This window comes from Rattus norvegicus, chromosome 2, assembly GCF_036323735.1.
Source record: "Rattus norvegicus strain BN/NHsdMcwi chromosome 2, GRCr8, whole genome shotgun sequence".
Classification (NCBI taxonomy): Eukaryota; Metazoa; Chordata; class Mammalia; order Rodentia; family Muridae; genus Rattus; species Rattus norvegicus.
In genome coordinates, this window is record NC_086020.1 from 205,336,450 (window position 1) to 205,353,872 (window position 17,423).

General features: G+C 36.7%; 1 pseudogene; it reads right to left on the reverse strand.

Moving 5' to 3' along the window:
* Nucleotides 1-10,043: 10,043 nt before the first annotated feature.
* LOC120101352 (small nucleolar RNA SNORA17) lies at nucleotides 10,044-10,164 on the reverse strand (annotated as a pseudogene).
* Between the last annotated feature and the right edge of the window lie 7,259 nt (nucleotides 10,165-17,423).

Below are 17,423 nucleotides of genomic sequence, written 5' to 3' on the forward strand. Positions count from 1 at the left end.
TCTCAGAAAAGACTGAAAGAAAATAGAAAAACAGTTATACAGGAGTGCTGACACGGAGGCCTACAGCAGGGTCAAGTCACTCTTAGAAATAGCCAGATAAGCAAACACCAGAGACAACCCAATTGCTAGAAAAAAGCACAGGAACCTAAGCAACAGAAACCAGGACTACTTGGCATCATCAGAGTCCAGTTCTCCCACAAAGAAAACACTAGATAGCCAAACACACCAGAAAAGCAAGATGTAGATTTTTGATAATGATGGAGGACTTTGAGAAAGACATAAAGAACTACCTTAAAGAAATGTAACACAAGAGACATAACAGAGAATTTCAGGGGCAGAAGATACCATAGAAAACATTGACACAACTATTAAAGAAAATGTAAAATGGAAAAGATCTCCTAGCCCAAAACATACAGGAAATCCAGGACCCAATAAGAATATCAAACCTAAGGATAATAGATATAGAAGAGAGTGAAGAATCCCAACTTAAAGGGTCAGTAAATATATTCAACAAAATTATAGAAGAAAATTTCCCTAACCTAAAGAAAGAGATGCCCGTAAACATACAAGAAGCCTACAGAACGCCAAATAGATTGGACCAGAAGAAAAATTCCTCCCTTCACATAATAGTTCAAACACCAAATGCACAAAACAAGGAAAGAATATTAAAAGCAGTAAGGGAAAAATGTCAAGTGATATATAAAGGCAGACCTATACGAATTGCACCAGACATCTCATCAGAGACTATGATAGCCAGAAGATCCTGGACAGATATCATACGGACCCTACGAGAACACAAATGCCAGCCCAGGTTACTATACCCAGCAAAACTCTCAATTAACATATATGGATAAACCAAGATCTTCCATGACAAAATCAAATTTACACAATATCTGTCTACAAATACAGCCCTACAAAGGATAATAGAAGGAAAACTCCAACACAAAGAGAGAAACTACACTGTAGAGAAAGCAAGAATATAATTTCCTTGCAATGAAACCAAAAGAGAGACAGACAAACATAATTCCACCTCTGACAATGAAAATAGCAGGAAGCAACAATCACTATTCCTTAATATCTCTCAACATCAGTGAACTCAATTCCTCAATAAAAAGACATAGACTAACAGACTGGATATGTAAAGAGGACCCAGCACTTTGCTGCATGCAGGAAACACACCTCAGAGACAAAGACAGACACTACCTCAGAGTAAATGGCTGGAAAACAACTTTCCAAGCAAATAGCTCAAAGAAGCAAGCTGGGGTTGCCATTCGAATATCAAATAAAATTGACTTTCAGCCAAAAGTCATCAAAAAATATAAGGAAAGACACTTCATATTCATCAAGGGAAAAATCCACCAAGATGAACTCTCAATCCTAAATATCTATGCTCCAAATGCAAGGGCACATGCATTCATAAAAGAAACCTCAAAGTGCACATTGCACCTCACATGATAATAGTAGGAGAGTTCAACACCCCACTCTCATCAATGGATAGAACATGGAAAGAGAAATTCAACAGAGACATAGAGAAACTAACAGAAGTTATGAACCAAATGGATTTAACGGATATTTATAGAATATTGCAACCTAAATCAGAAGGATATAACTTCTTCTCAGCAACTCGTGGAACCGTCTCCAAAATTGACCATATAATTGGTCACAAAACAGGCCTCAATAGATACAGGAAGATAGAAATAATCCCATGCATCCTATCAGATCAACATGCACTAAGACTGGTCTTCAATAACAACAGTAATGACAGAAAGCCCACATATACAAGGAAGTTGAACAATGCTCAACTCAATGACAAATTGGCCAAGGAAGAAATAAAGAAAGAAACTAAAGACTTCTTAGAATAATGAAAATTAACATATAACATTCCCATACTTATGGAACACAAGGAAAGCAGTACTAAGGGGAAAACTCATAGCTCTGAGTGCCTGCAAAAAGAACATATGTCAGCACCTTGACAGCACACCTAAAAGCTCTAGAACAAAAAGAAATATATAAACCCAAGAAGAGTAGAAAGCAGGAAATAATCAATCCCAGGGCTGAAATCAACCAAGTAGAAACGAAAAGGACTATGCAAAGAATCAACAAAACCAGGAGCTGGTTCTTTGAGAAAATTAAAAAGATAGCTAAACCCTTAGCCAGACTAACCAGAAGTCACACAGGTATCCAAATTAACAAAGTCAGAAATGAAAAGGGAGCTATAATAACAGAATCTGAACAAATAAAAAAATCATCAGATCCTACTACAAAAGCCTATATTCAACAAAATTGGAAAATTGAGAGGAAATGAACAATTTTCTAGGCAGATACCAGGTATCAAATTTAAATCAGGAACAAATAAACCATCTAAAAAACTCCATAACTCCTAAAGAAATATAAGCAGTTATTAAAAGTCTACCAACCAAAAAGAAATCAGGCAGGACTAGATGGATTTAGTGCAGAATTCTATCAGACCTTCATAGAAGTTCTCATACCAATACTATGCAAACTATTCCACAAAATTGAAACAGACGGAGCACTACCAAATTCCTTCAATTATTCTTATACCGAAACCACACAAAGACCCAACAAAGAAAGAAAACTTCAGACCAATTTCCCTAATGAATATAGATGCAAAATTACTCAATAAAATTCTTGCAAACTGAATCCAAGAACACATCAAAACGATCATCCATCATGATCAAGTAGACTTCATCCCAGGGATGCAGGGATGGTTTAATATACAAAAATCCATCAATGTATCCACTGTATAAACAAACTGAAAGATAAGAACCACATGATCATTTCATTAGATGCAGAGAAAGCATTTGACAAAATTCAACACCCCTTCATCATAAAAGTCCTGGAAAGAATTGGAATTCAAGGCCCATACCTAAACATAGTAAAAGCAATATACAGCAAACCAGTAGCTAACATCAAACTAAATGGAGAGAAACTTGAAGCAATAGCACTAAATCAGGGACTAAACAAGGGCGCCTACTCTCTCCCTACTTACTCAGTACAGTACTCGAAGTCCTAGTCAGAGCAATCAGACAGAGAAAGGATGTCAAATAGATACAAATTGGAAGGGAAGAAATCAAAACATCACTATTTGCAGATGATATGATAGTATACTTAAGTGTCCCCAAAAGTTCCACCAGAGAACTACTTAACCTAGTAAACAACTTCAGCAAAGTATTGGAGTGTAAAATTAAATCAAACGAATCAGTAGCCTTCCTCTATTCAATGGATAAACAGGCTGAGAAAGAATTTAAGGAAATGACACCCTTCACAATATTACCAAATAATACAAAATATCTTGGTGTGACTTTAACCAAGCAAGTGAAGAATCTGTATGACAAGAACTTCAAGTCTCTGAAGAAAGAAATTGAGGAAGATCTCAAAAGGTAGAAAGAGCTTCCATACTTATGGATTGGCAGGATTAATATAGTGAAGATGGCCATTTTGCCAGAAGCAATCTACAGATTCAATGCAATCCCCATCAAAATTCCTACTCAATTTTTTACAGAGATAGAAAAAGCAATTTCCAAGTTCATTTGGAATAACAAAAAACCTAGGATAGCGAAAACTATTCTCAACAATAAAAGAAATTCTGGGGGAATCACCATGCCTGATTTCAAGCAGTATTACAGAACAGTAGTCATAAAAACTGTATGGTATTGGCACAGAGACAGGCAGATAAATCAGTGGAACAGAATTGAAGACCTAGAAATTAACCCACACACCTATGGTCACTTGATCTTTGACAAAGGAGCTAAAATCATCTGTCACGCCCAACCTCGACCGGCAAGGAAGACACAACCAGCGAAGATCTTCTTCAAGCAGTTTTACTCAGGAACCTTGATACAATCTTCTGACCCCGGGAAATCCCTGCACCACACTTAAATAGCTAGCACTAGCCAATCCTAGCAAGCCACATGGGGACAGCGGATAGGTTATACTTTGTGGAAGCGACCAGGCCAAGCAAGAACAGCCAAATAAGGACTTGTTTTTCTCAAGGACTTGTTTTTCTCAGTGACTTGTTTTTCTCAATGAGCAGATGGCAGAAACCGAACTTGTTTTTCTTAATGAGGGGAAGAAGGAAACCGGCACCTTCCCCGGGGCCGGCCCTCGCAGCTCTCTACAACCATCCAATAGAAGAAAGAGCATTTTCAATAAATGGTGCTGGTTCAACTGGAAGTGACCATGTAGAAGAATGCAAATCAATCCATTCTTATCACCATGTACAAAGCTTAAATCCAAGTAGATCAAGGACCTCCACATCAAACCAGATACATTCAAACTAATAGAAGAAAAAAATGGGGAAGATTCTCTAACACATGGGCACTGGGGAAATTTTCCTGACCAAAGCACCAATGGCTTATGCTCTAAGATCAAGAATCAACAAATGGGACCTCATAAAACTGCAAAGCTTCTGTGAGGCAAAAGACACTGTCATTAGGACAAAATTGCAACCAACAGATAGTGAAAAGATCTTTACCAATCCTACATCTGATAGAGGGCTAAACTCCAACATATATAAAGAACTCAAGAAGTTAGACTCCAGAGCTCCAAATAACCCTATTAAAAATGGGGTACAGAGCTAAACAAAACGTTCTGAGTTGAGGATTATCGAATGGCCAAAAAGCACCTCAAGAAATGTTTCACATCCTTAGTCATCAGGGATATGTACACCAAAACAACCCTGAGATTCTATCTCACACCAGTCAGAATGGCTAAGATAAAAAACTCAGGTGACAGCAAATGCTGGCAAGGATGTGGAGAAAGAAGAATGCTCCTCCATTGTTGGGATTGCAAACTAGTACAAACACTGTGGAAATCGGTCTGGAGGTTCCTCAGAAAATTGGACATTCCACTACCTGAGGACCTATCTATACCTCTCCTGGGCATATACCCAAAAGATTCTCAAACATACAGCAAAGAAACATGCTCCACTATGTTTATAGAAGCCTTATTTATAATAGCCAGAAGCTGGAAAGAACCCAGATGCCCTGGAGGAATGGATTAAAAAAATGTGGTACATCTACACAATGGATTACTACTCAGCTATCAAAAACAATGACTTCATGAAATTCATAGGCAAATGGAATGACCTAGAAAATATCATTTTGAATGAGGTAACTCAATCATAGAAAAACACATTTGGTATGCACTTATTGATAAGTGGATATTAGCAAAGAAATTTGAATTACCCACGATGCAATCCACAGACCACAGGAAGCTTAAGAAGAAGGATGAAGAACATCGATCCATAGGAGGGGACATGGAAGCAAAGTTTAGAGCACCAACTCAAGGAAAAGCCATTCAGAGCCTGCTCCACATGTGACATATATATATATATATATATATATATATATATATATATATATATATATATGTGTGTGTATATATATATATATATATATATATATATCCACCAAAACTAGATAAGATTGATGAAGCTAAAAAAATGCATGCTGAAAGGGACCAGATATAGATCTTTCCTCAGAGAGACATCCAGAGCATGTCCAATACAGTGATCAATGCTAGCAGCAAACCACTGATCTGAGAACAGGACCCCGTTTGATGGGAATTAGAGGAAATATTCAAAGAGTTGAAGGAGCTTGCAACCCCATAAGAATAATGCTAACCAACCAGGGCTTCCAAGGACTAAACCACTACTGAAAGACTATACATGGACTGACCCAGGGCTCCAACTGCATATGTAGCAGAGAATAGCCTTGTTGGGGCACCAGAGGAAGGGGAAGCCCTTAGTCCTGCCAAGGCTGGATCCAGAGTGCAGGGTAATTTGGAGGAGCAGTAAGGGGGATGTATGGGGGGAATACCCCTATGGGGGAGGGAGAGGGGATGGGGGCTTATGGACAGGAAACCAGGAAGGGGAATAACATGTGAAATGTAATTAAAGAAATATATCTAATAAAAATTTTTTAAAAAGTACTTGTTTATTACATGGGAAATAACGTGTAAAAATAATATCAAAACTATGAATTTAAATCACAAAACTATGCCTATGCAATAAGGATGTATACCTTATTTAAATTTTAAAAATGAACTAAAGCAAATAAGAGTGAAATCAAACACTAAAATCATATTTGATGTAAATATCTTTTGAATAGTATCTAGAATATATCTATAAGAAATAGGGGTAAGTTAGCTTAATATTAAAAATAAAAATCCAATAAGTTTCTAAGACTTGGTTTAGTTTTTTAAAGGTATGAATCATAGAGAACTAGTTAATCCATGGTCGTGATTGTTCAGATCACATTAAGAACTAGCAATGGAAAGTCTGGGAATTTCACACTTAACCTTTATAAATAGAGTCTGAAGCAAGTGGACATTTGAGAAGGTACAGAGTCTAAGTAGAAATCCATTTTATATAATGCAAAAGCACTCTGAGAAAGTTTCTTGGGTAAAATATCCATTCTTTCTCTAAAAGAGTATGTCTGACACATGATGTCCTAAAAGTAGTTGCTTTACAGATGAGACCTCAATGGGAAAATACAAACCAGTTATAAGGACTATTAAATATAAATACTGAAGCCTATACCATATCTTTGTGTATTTAGGAATAAACAAAACAGTGTTATACTAGGACCTATTTTTCTTGCCTTAATGAAAAAATACACTAGGCATAGTTTCTCCAAACACATGGCAGAAAATATTTTTTGACAATAATTTTTAAATATTTCATTTTATTTTACAATTAACATACAGTGCATTAGACACAATAATGTAACTTTTAAATAAATTGTTTTATTGAAATTTCTCCATCCACCATCTAACCCACATTAGTAAATGTGAAATTTAATCCTGAAATAACCTCTTTGATGCAGGTAAATATGCGGTCATCTGTATAAAGATAAGGACAATGTGTTCTACATTTTAAAGGAGCTACCTTCTGATTTAATGGAAAACTTCAGGGGTCCAGAATCAAACAATAAATCCCATGCTGGTACTACTGCAGGAACTTCTGTGGCAATGTCAAATTAAAAGGATGTGATTGAAAAGAAAAAAAAAACAAACCTACAACATTTTTACAATTTCTAGATCTATGTTTTTCAAGCTAACAGTAGGAAGCAGAGCTACAGTGTTTTCTATTGTTGATATGATCAGTTACTACAATATGGATTCCTTGCCCTATACAACACAGATTTCACTTGGGTTGAGATATGGCTAAAATAAATGTTTGATCAGTTTATCATGGTTCTAAGAATTTCCTGTGAATCAAACTGTTTTTAAGAATAAAAATAGTAGTTTCATGTTACTGTAATACTCAATTCAGAGAAATGGCAAGTAAGGTCAACTGTCTTGCTCATTTAGTCTTAACACAAGAGTAATTAATATTCAGAGAGGAAGCAATTGACAGAAAGGTTAGTCTGAGCTTTTATATTTTGAATTTACTAAAGAAGAAAATTTACTAAGTTGACTTCTTAGTTGAGAAGAAAGAAGCCCAGGAGGGAAAGGTGTTATCATTCTTTTCTACCTTAGGAAAAACAAAACAATAGTTTTTATTTGTGTTTAGGAAGGGGAAGAAACTGGTCTTAGTGTGGAAAAATCAAAAACTCAGGGACTTGATTTGCTACCTGCTGCCAGAGTGCTTGGGTGAGGAACACATGCTGTGTTTCCTTTCACCCCATCTTCCCCTCTATTAACAACACCACACATCAACGGATTTTGAAGTACCCAAAGTGATTCCTGCCAAGCTACAAGAAAGGCACCTCTTTTATTCAGTTTTCCCCACCTGTGTCTACATTTTAGAAGATAAGATTTCATGACATCTTGCTGCATGCAGTCTTTAGGCTTGCTCAATGAGGATTAACACTAGTTTCTTCCATTCTGTGTGATTAGTGGAGAAAGACCAGAATGACTGTGTCATGATTATATACTTCTGTCCTTTCTTGACATCCTCAAGAAAGATAATTTTTTTAGAAGAGATAAACTTGAAACCTCTCCAAAGTAATTCAATAAAAGACCTCCTCTTAAGGACAGTTATTAAATTATCAAATAAGAAAAATTACTATATGAATGAATGTATTTTGGATAGCTGTTTGTAATTAAATGTAATACAATATACAATTTTCAAAAAGCCTTTTATTGGTCCTTGGTGAGTTTCACATCTTGCAATCTGATCTCAGTCATCTCTGCCTCCTTCCATACCTGCCCTACACCCTTGCACCTCCCCACACACAACAGATGGAAAAATTATTCATTGTAGAAGCTGCAGTGTGTCGCAGCGGGTCCTACAACACACCCTTTTGCCCTCAATTCTTTGCTTGCAAATGTCTATTGCAATGACTCAATGGTCTGCTATGAGGCCTCTGGCTTCTGCTACTCTATCAATACTGGAACCTCATTGTGACGCCCCTAGGATATCCTGTTGTTATCCTGACATGGAGATTCTGTAGATTTGGATCTGTAGAACCGGTCCCTGCATGTACTCTAACATTTCATCAATGGGCTAGATGTTGCATGGACCAATTCAAAGCTCTAAATTTGGATCTGAGAGTTATCTGCTCTTGTGAGCCCACCAGCTCCCATGCTCTCAAGCCCTCGGGGCTTGTTCACTACCAATCCTCACATCCAAGGCCAGCCCTACCTTTCAGCCATGTGAGTTCCATAGCCCACTCTCCCAAGTGTTGCAGCTGATGGGGAACATGACAACCTATCCTGTTCTCAGCATCCTAGGGCTAGATATCCTGTCTACTGTAGAGGGCAAGTGGTGAGGGTGAGAGAAGGCGTCTTTCCTCTACCAACTCTCCAATATGGCAAACAAGTTGTAGGGCCCACTATCCAAATCTCTCACCCTCAGGGTTGGCTCACCCAAGCCCCACTATCAGGGTCAGCTCTTCAGTGCTGGCCAGGTGAGGTGTAGGACCTGCTATCTTAAGTGCTGTAGCAAGTGTGGGGTAGGGAAAGATCACCTGCTCTCATGATCCTATTGAGTCCAAGTCACATGCCCGTGACAGGTGGTGATGGCGAAAAGAAGATGAGGGACTCTCCCTGTGTCTGTGCTACTGCCCAGCAGACAAGAGGCAGACATTCATGGCCTCAGGGACAACTCACAAACAACCCATTGTCCAGGGCCAGCTCCATTGTGCTCCCCACATGAGGTGCAGGGCCCACTTTCCAAAATCTGCATCTGGTGAGGGGAAAGGCCAGTTCTTCTGTTCTCATGGCCTTAGGTCTAATCCCCTACCTGCCATAGGCAGTGAGGGGAAAAGAGGAAGGTATCTTTTCTTTGTACACACTGCCACATAGGAGACAAGTGGTAAGGCCACCTCTGCCATGCTCATATCCTCAGAGCCCTCTCACCCACAACTCCAGGCATGGGCACAGCCTGTTTTTCCGTGTACTATAGCTGGCTAGAGGTAGGGTCAGCTCTCGTGCTCTCACACCACCAGGGCCACCTCTCCTATGATGCCCAGCTGAGGTGTGGGGCAAGTTCTTCACGGCCCTCAGACATAAACATAGCCCTGAATAGCAGTTCAGACAAAAGAGGTTCACCTGGCCTTTGGTGTAACACTCCCTTGATGCTGCAGGGTTATGGTCCCAGATGTGGTCCTAGATGGCAGCACAGGTCAGGACCCTGCCATGCTACTCATATCAGGTTGTTCTTCACTACCTTTGAGTCCTTAGTTCTGCCTCTCTTCATTGTGCCCACATCCTTCTGTTTCTCTTTCTCTTCTATTTTTCCACCACTTATGTACTCCTCTTAGTGGCATCAAGGTCATTTTGTATCTGCAGTCATCTCAGGAGTAGTCCGAGGAGATCCATGCCACACTCCTGCATTAGGGCACCAGGCAGACTAACTCCCAGTCTGGGCCCCATGATACTGGTCTGGTAGTTGTCTCAGTCTTGCTTCCTGCCCAGCCTGCCAAGGTAGCCCGATGACTCAGGATCACTATTACCCTCAGGTCACCGACCAAGTCAAGATCCTTCTCATCTCCAACTTGAACCTGGTCCTGATAACCCACCAGGGCTTGTCTGGTGCAAGACTGGTGGTCTTCTCAGGCTTGCTTTTTTCTGGAAATGCTAGGCTAATAATCATTCAGATGTTCATAGGTCAGAACAGTGATCCTACTTCTCTTTGTCACCATAGTGATGCATATGTTACATGGAAGCCATACTTTTAATGCCTCCAGGGTCAGACATTAAACTAATTTTGATCAGGTCATCCCTTTTTTTAAATTTTTTTATTGTAATTTAATTTAAAAACATTAATAATTTCTCTAGGCATTTGGATCCTTAGTTTCCCCAGCTGAAAATTATTTATCCTTTAAAAATGATTGTCAAAGAGATTAGATAAAACAATATGTATGATACAATGATTAGTAGGCATTGAATTAATTTTATTTCTTTTTTTATTAACTTGAGTATTTCTTATATACATTTCGAATGTTATTCCCTTTCCCGGTTTCCGGGCAAACATCCCCCTCCCCCCTCCCCTTCCTTATAGGTGTTCCCCTCCCAACCCTCCCCCCATTGCCGCCCTCCCCCCACAGTCTAGTTCACTGGGAGGTCATCCCTTTTTTATAATGCATACATCACTTCCACAAACATATTGGATTTTGTTAAATATTTCATGAATTTCAAAACATCTGACTAATAAGGCAACCTTCCCTTAGCTACCTGGCAATAGTGTTGAATACCAATAAGTTATTTTAAAATACTTGACATAATTTTTGTAATGAATTTATAGTGATGCCTTATGAATGATGCTTTCTATGAATGTTGTGTTTCTAGATCAAGCACAGAAGAAGTATTTTCATGTCCAGAGTTTAGTTTTCACTTTGTTAATTCTTCCCTGAAAGGAGAAGAATAATGGCTCATCTTCAGGCTGACAATTCTCCCTCCCTCCCTCCTTCCTTCCCTCCCTCCCTCCTCCCTCTGTCCCTCCTCCTCCTCTTCCTTCTTCTTCTTCTTCTTCTTCTTCTTCTTCTTCTTCTTCTTCTTCTTCTTCTTCTTCTTCTTCTTCTTCTTCTTCTTCTTCTCCTTCTCCTTCTTCCTCTCTCTCTCTCTCTCTCTCTCTCTCTCTCTCTCTCTCTCTCTCTCTCTCTCTGTGCTTTCTCAGGTTCTACCATGCCCACAGTAAAAGGCTCTCTGATCACAGAGGCATGTCAATCATTAAGCTCTAGACACATGGACAAATTATAACTCTTTCTGTATTGTCTGATGCATTTTGTAATCACTGTTTTATCTGTTTTGGAGATAATTCATATTACTTACAATGATGAAATAAAAGAAATTGTGGGCTTGAATTATTATAACTTCTCTGACCCAATGAAGCCAGTGCCCACCCTTTCAATTCTGTCTCTATTTCAGCTATGATGTGTATGTTACCTCTAGTGCTTAGGCTGAAATTTAACTACCAAAGATTGTCTTGGTAATTTATACATATAATCCTAATGGCCAAAGCAGGAGAATTGAGAGTTCAAGTCTTTACTATCCAAAACTTGAAAACAAGCCTGGGCCCAAAGTAGGAACTATTCACAAGATGACATGGAAGAAAAGGGAGAAGGAGGAGGAGACAAAGGGAAAGGAAGGAGAGGAGAAGAAGGAAAAAGAAATATATCTAACTTCAATTGTAATAATATTTGGAGAATTGACATTTAAAAAGCCATATGTCATGTCACCAAATTAGTTCCAAGTATGATACAATATTAACAAAACTCATTTAAAGTAGTAATGCTATCTGAGAATAATAATTTCTTTTGATGAAGTTCCATGAATGCAGAAGCTCAGCTGTTAGGACATGGATATAAATATATCCTTCTATAGGCTTATGATTTGAATTTTAGGTCCATAGTTCGTGATCTTTGAAGTTATATAGATTCTTCAAGGATATACAGCCTGTCTGCCTGCAGCAGTTCGGGAAGGATGAGACTTTGATGTTATACCACCAGAGTTCCACAAGAACTGTCAAAGCTTTTCCTTGGCAATCACATGAAGAAGTCCCTGCTGAAAAATCGTGTCTCCGAGACTTCTCTATCATGGTTAACTGAAATCTCTCTGAAACCAACTACCTAAGAAGACTCACTCATTCTACTGGTTTGTTTTTTTGTTTTTTGCACATTTAACTAAAAGAATGGATGTGGTTGCGGAAGGACCAAGACAGAAAAACTTCAGCTAAAATATACATAGAAGATGACATCAAATGAGACAAACATCTGAGATCTAACCTAAGTTCAGGTCCAGCTGAACTACTGATGCTACCAAAGATATCTTTGAAAAGTAAAAGTGCTTTTAGACATGTCAACTAGATAAAATAGCAGGGTTAGGACAAAAAGTACAGACTATCTCAAGAGAATCTACAAACACATTCATAGAGGAAATAAAATCAAAGGGGACTGATAGAATTTTTGTAGTCAAAACCATGATTGATGTTTTCTAAAAAGGAGAAATATCATAGTTTTCCAGAGACTGAGGGCTAAGGTAAGGGATCACACAGAACCTTCCCTCCAGAGGAAGCCTTCTGTTGAGCTCACAGGAGAATCTTAGTTATTATTTTTATATCCTCGGTCTCTGTCTCTTTCTTTGTCTATGTCTCTCCATCTCTCTCCCTCTTTTCCTCTCTTTCCATCACTCTTTCCGTTTTCTTTTCTGTTTCTCTGTTCTCTCCCTTTGTTTCTATTCATCTATATTCATTGTTTGTGGGGCTGGGTTCTGTAAAGGTATTTTACAGAATACAAAGTGTGTTCTGAATATTCTCCCTCTATGCACTACCCTTTCTCTTCCCTTGATATACTCCTCTGTTTTCTCTGTATGGTTTCTCTTCTAATTTTCTAAAAAATATCATTTGTAATTTTATTACATAAAATATAACATAATTTTACATAATCATATAAAGTCTGGGAACCACATGTGGAAGGAAATATTCAATATATATCTTTCTGAAAATGACAATTTGCTTAACATGATTGTCTCACATTCACTGTCCTGCCAACTCCATAACTCCATTATTTATAAGAAAAATTCATAGTATCATATGCCACATATTATTCTTCATCTATTCCTCTATAGATACCTAGATTAGTACTATGTTTTACCTACTATGAATATTGTGATAAAACAAACATGCAAGTGAAAAGAGCACTGTGAAATGTTGATTTAGAGTTCTGTGATAAATGCCTAAGTGTGATAGAGTTGAGTCTTGATCTGATTTTTAGATTTCCAGGGAATCTTCTTGTTAATTTTACTATGGAGGGCTTTGTTTACTTTCCAACATAGGCTGAGTAAGGATTCTATTTGTCTATATACTTAATTATTTTTATTATTTCTTCTTTTTAAATACACAATTCTTATTATTTGTTTTCTTTAAAAAGACACTTGGAACAACTAAATATAAAATGGGATATGGCATATTTAGCAATGAAAAAGGACACATGATATTGGTACTCTTCACTGGAATAAGCTAATATAATACTGATAGGCACACTCATCCTTTCTACCATTATTTATTTCTTAAACCAAAAGGCCATTTCTTTAATCTTCTGAAATTTTAATGTTTTACTGTTTCTTAAGGACAAAGAATTTTAAAGGAATACCTTAAAATAAATAGATATTATATACTAACATACAACGTGCTATTGCCTAGAAATTTCAAATAAATAATTTTACAAAATTAATTTTTAGGTGATCCAAACATCTCTTCAGAAATGAAAATAAAGCCCAAGGTCAAGCACCAGTAAGTACATCAACATGCATAGTGAGGAATGCTATGAAAGTCATAATGCATCGGGGTTCAGTGATGGAATTTACTAATGAGATTCTTCTTCATATAGAAAACAGTTCTTCATGGTGGATACAACTCGTATCTTTCTCATGAGACACATGTACCTCACTGCTGCTTAGGTCATATTTTGTGATAATTTAAGAATCCAAATTTATCTTCAGAACACAGAATTGAACTTACCTACAACAATCTTGTTTTATTTAAATAAAATGTACATATATGTTGTACCACCTTCTATCCTGAAAGAGTATTCTCTTGTGAATCTTCAACATTACCAACAATTCTTTTTGGAAAATACTACCTCTGCACAAACTATGTCCTCAATTGATAAACACTATGCTATGTCATTAACTTCTGTGTAGAGGGAAGATGAAAATTAGAAATGTTGCTTTCAGCCAACTATTGAACAAAGAATGGGGTCCCCAGTGGAGGAGTTAGAGAAAAGACTGAAACAGCTGAAGGGTTTTGCAACCCTATAAGAACAACAACAATATCAACCAACCAGAAAACCTCAAACTCCCAGGGACTAAACCACCATCCCAAGAGTATTCAGGGGTGGACTTGTGGCTCCATCTATATACGCAGCAAAGGATGGCCTTGTTGGACATCAATGTGAGGATAGGCCCTTGGTCCTGTGAAGATTTGATGCCTCAGTGTAGGGGAATGCCAGGGCGGGGAGGTGGTGAGGGAGCACCCTCATAGAAGCATGGAGAGGGGAAATGGGATAACAGGTTTCTGGAGGGGAAACCAGGAAAGGAGATAACATTTAAAATGTAATTAAAAACATATCTAACAAAAGGAAAAAGGTATGAAAAATGAAATGTTTCATTCTTATGGTTAGGATTACACTGACATACAATTTCCCTCAAATTCATGGTAAATCCACATATCATCCCTTCTGATAAGCCCCCAATTGATTCTCTAGAGAAACAGGACCATAGATAAAATGTAGAAGACGATACTCAAATTTTCAGTCTGCAAACTCCACGATAGAGAGAGAGAGAGAGAGAGAGAGAGAGAGAGAGAGAGAGAGGATATAGATTTGTGTGTGTGTTCAGTTTGCATATGGTACGTATATGCATGTTTTCAGAGCTGGTTTTTAGCACTGATAGCAATCAAAAGTATTCTTTTAAAATTTCATAATGGTTATTGAAATAATTCTTAAAATATAATGCTGTAAAATTATGAAAAAGAGAAACAATTTGTAGAAATTTAGTTGAAAGTTCTTCCAACTATTCTTTTGCTTTCCATTTTCAAAGAGCAACATGGAAGCAATATGTAATCCTGTTTGGAAGACAGGATTACGTAGGGTTATAGGGGCCGTTTCCATTGTGATATTCCAAACTTTATAAATGTAAAAAGTGTTTGCTGTTTTTACTTATCTTCCCTTATTCTTACTTTCACTTCATCTTTTTCACTCAGAGTATGGAGTATGTGCCTATTACAAGGCGTTATTGGGACTCAGGCAAATAAATATCAACATGTGGAAAATACTGTATTCAAGGCATTAAGTAATCAGGGAGTGAAGATGTTGTAATAGTTTTAAACTATTTAGAAAGCAAGAATATTCTTATGTAATACAATGTAATGTTAATAAGATTAATGAGTTTAACATGAATATATTTAATGTCCCATGCATTTGAAATATCCAGTTTTATATATATATATATATATGTATGTGTATATATATGCATATATATATGTATGTATGTCAAACATATTTTCATCTCTTTCAGATAGAAATGTGAAAATTAGCAGATAATTCTGGTGTGTATATATGGAGAATCTTTGATTAGCGGTAGCCAATGTGGAATTCAATTTGTGATAATTTTTCCTTATCTTCTGTCTTGTATTACAGTAATTCTGGTTACTATTTGCTTGATTGTATTTTTAGATAAAATTTTATAGTCATAAATATTAAAGTGAATAAGACAACTGAATTTTTTAACTTTATCAGAAAATTGTAGTAGATTTGGTGAATACTCTCCAACCTGATGTTATTATTCTTTTCTAGTATTTCTTTTATTTTTATAATTATAATATAATACAATATATAATTCCTACTTCCCTTTCATCCCTTCAAACCTTCTCCCTCACCCATCCTTGTTTTCTTACAAAGTCATGCCTCTCTTTTCATTAATTTCTTACTTTCCCTAAGAATGTGGGTCACAACTAACACTGGAAAATTTACAATAGTCATTTTCCTTGTTTTTATATTTCAAAACTTTAACAAGACTATTTTAATGCTCAAAATATGATTTTATATTATTTATTATTCTTAGTTTTTATTTGTAATAACTTTATAGCACCCAGAATTATCCTGTTGTGTACAAATAATTAAAAGTGGGGTTTACTGCTGAATTAACTTTCCCCATCCTGAATTTTAATCAGAGATTAATAACAAAGCATTTTATTTTTTTTTTTGTTTTTGTTTTTGTTTTTTTTTGTTTTTGGTTCTTTTTTTTTTTTTTTTCCGGAGCTGGGGACCGACCCCAGGGCCTTGCGCTTCCTAGGTAAGTGCTCTACCACTGAGCTAAATCCCCAGCCCCAACAAAGCATTTTAAAGTAGGGACTAGATTGTATTGTCTCTCTCAGAAGTCAAATATTTAAATTTCTTGTTTAGTAGTTTCGGGTGTAGCCTAGGAATGTACATTGCAGATCAGAACGAATCACCATGAGGCATGTCTTTACAGACTGGAAACTACTTCTAAACTAAGATATTACTTCAGACATTTAAAGAAAGATTTTCACTATTGCTATAGAACCAGTTCCTGCAGACCTTGTACTTCTTTATTATTTCCTCTTGTCTATACTTTTAGAAAGCATCATAATTTTTCTTTATTTCTTGGAAGGTAGATTCATGGTAATATGATTACTTAATTAGAAATAATTTAATGTGCCGGATTAATGGGGTGATGAAAGGAGACTGGACGAGTTACCTGGCAATTGTTCAAAGTGCTTAATCTTCTAAGACAACAGTCACATAAAAACAGTGCTTAAATCAGAAAGGCAGAATAGGATAGCAGTAGTGAGAAGACTTTTAGAAAAGAAAATTGAATTAACGAGAAGGAGGTCTTGAATGACAGGAAGTCACACTGTTATCGATACTTTTCTTTAGGAGAGCTACTATCTGTGTGTCACAGGGTTAGCCGGGTATCTCATTAAGTGTCTTTAAGGAGAATTGTAATGTCTCTTCCCAGATATTTTATACAATATTTTATAAATAAAGTACTTTTGAAGAAAGGCAAGCAGTAAACACCCAAATTACATACCAATACACCTACCTTTACAGAGTTTGTAATAATTTATTGTATATACTTATATTTACATTTATACATAAAACTACACATATATTTTTTTCAAATACATACATGCAATTATACATTCATTATAAATAGTTATATATGTTAAAATATGTATCTAGTGTACAAATATAATGAAATATATATAATTATTTATAATTATATAATAATCTATATTAGTATCAACATATAGCATAGCTAGCATAGCTGTATATTGGTAGTGGTTCACAATTTCTTTATAAAATAAGAGACTAAATTACTACCAAAAGACTATACATAGACTGAACCAGGGCTCCAGATGCATATGTAGCAGAGAATAGCCTTGTTGGGGCACTAGTGGAAGGGAAAGCCCTTGGTCTTGCCATAGTTGGAAC